This window comes from Trichosurus vulpecula, chromosome 2, assembly GCF_011100635.1.
Source record: "Trichosurus vulpecula isolate mTriVul1 chromosome 2, mTriVul1.pri, whole genome shotgun sequence".
NCBI lineage: Eukaryota > Metazoa > Chordata > Mammalia > Diprotodontia > Phalangeridae > Trichosurus > Trichosurus vulpecula.
The window spans coordinates 352,797,474-352,799,642 of record NC_050574.1 but is presented as its reverse complement, the minus strand read 5'-3'; the positions used below and the strand labels follow the sequence as shown (position 1 = coordinate 352,799,642).

General features: G+C 45.6%; 1 pseudogene; it reads left to right on the top strand.

The window, feature by feature from the left end:
• The first annotated feature begins 449 nt into the window (after window positions 1-449).
• On the top strand, window positions 450-1,943 carry LOC118837159 (annotated as a pseudogene).
• The last annotated feature ends 226 nt before the right edge of the window (window positions 1,944-2,169 follow it).

Genomic DNA, 2,169 nt, shown 5'->3' with positions numbered 1-2,169 from the left:
CGAAATTAAGCAAGCTCCATAGGATAGGAATGTGTTTCTCTATGGAAGCCCCTTATCCACTTTCCAACTATCTCCTGGACTCCTCTACCTGAATAATATTAACTGATATATAACATTTTACAATCTGTAAGGAAGCTTATTTATCTCATTTGAGCCTCACCATAATCATGAGAGATAGGTGCTACATGTGTTATTAATCCCAGTTTTAAGTTAAAGAAACAGCCTGAACAAGGTTAAATGATTCGCCTGTGGGAGCAGATAAGTTATCAGGTGGGATCTGAACCTAGGTCTTCTAGACTCCAAGTCCAGTACTCTATCCATAATGCCATCTTGCCACTCATGAATGTACCACCAATACTTCAAACTCAACATGCTTCGAAATGAACTCATTCTAATCTCTAAACCCTGTTCCTCCATTCAACCCCTCCACTTCTATTAATGGCATCATAATGTTGCCAATCACTCAAGTTCAAGACCTCAAAGTTGAGAGGTCTTGGCTTGTGAGGGGGAGGTGCTGGGCAAAGATTCATGTCTGGATTAAATTGGGAGAAGAGTGTTGGCAGCCAAGCACCTGGCACTGCCTCCAAAGTCAGCTTGGGAGAAGCTGTAATGAGAAACCAGCAAATGTCACGAAAAAAAAAATTCATTTAACAGAAACCTGGTCCATGACTCAGAAGAACTCTTTCAAGATCTGAGCCAATTACAAAAAAATGTGGCTTGCACAAGTTCAGGTACCTGAGTTTGTCCCAGACTATCAGGCTGAAAGTTTGGCTTTTCGTGGCCTCCCCTTGAAAATCAAGAAAGAGCCCCATAGCCCATGCTGGAAAGCTGGGCTCCACCTGCAGTCAAGAGCAGCCCTTTAAATTCAGCTACAGAGAAAAATGCCTCTACAATGTCAGTGCCTGTGAGCAGAAGCCACAAGTGGGAAAGAGGCTCTCCAACCCCCCAAAGCAATTCAGCACTCCCGTGTCTCACCTGCATCAGGCTTCTCTGAATGCAACTCATACCCCAAAGCCCCATCAGGCCTTCCCTGCTCATCTCCTGCCATCCCTACCCATCCTGGACAATAGCTACCCAATGGACCACAGATTTTGTTGCCAGCTTTCTGAGCCTTGTAATTCCTTTCCACCTTTGCCTAGGATGCCCATGGAAGGATGTCCAATGTGCCATTGCCAGATGTCTGAACCAAACATCCCTTCCCACCCCAAGGTTTTAAGCAGGAGTACCATGATCTTGTTTATGAACACACCACCCTGGTGGGCAGTGTAGCCAACCCCAGCTTACCCCCACCTCTAATGATTAAACAGGAACCTAGAGACTTTGCTGGTGATTCAGAACTGCCTAGGTGTTCCATTTGTATTGGCAAAAATGGATTTCTGGTGCACCTCAAGATAAATTAGTGTTAAAGGTCCCCAGGCAGTTTTACAATGACATCCATGTGGTCTCAGAGAAATTCAATGGAGATATCAAACAAGAGCTGGGGGTGGGGTATGAGGTCCCCACCTACTAACAGCTGGGTTCCCTGCAACTGTGGCAGTTCTTGGTGGCCCTTCTTGATGACCCCTCAAATTCCCATTTCATTGCTTGGACTGGCCCTGTCATGGAGTTGAAACTGATTGAGCCTGAAGAAGTGGCCTGGTTCTGGGGCACTCAGAAAAAGAGGCCAGCGCTGAACCACAAGCTTAGCAGATCCCTCCACTATTACTATGAGAAGGGCATCATGCAGAAGGTGACTGGAGAGATGTATATCTACATTTGTTTGTGGTCCCTAGATGCTTTTCTCCAGGGTCTTCCTAGATAACCAGTGCCCACTTCCAAATATAGACATGGAGTGACGTCAAAGAAGATACAATGGCTCTGTCCCACTTTGATAAGAACATGCCTACATGCAAGAAGGCGGCTGCTGTGACCCTCACCCCTACAATGAAGGCTACATGTACTAGCTACCAGCACTGAGTGGCTGGGAGATGTGCCCCTTCCAGTCCTTTTCCTCTTTCGTCAACCATGAAGAAGAAAAGAGGAAAATACTTCATTTTGTTTTTTAAAAAAGAATACACACACACACACACACACACACACACACACACACACAAGGGTTTTTCCTATTGCATCATCCTATGGTCTGCCATAGACAGAGCACTTTATTAGAGGCAGGAAGGGGAGGAATCT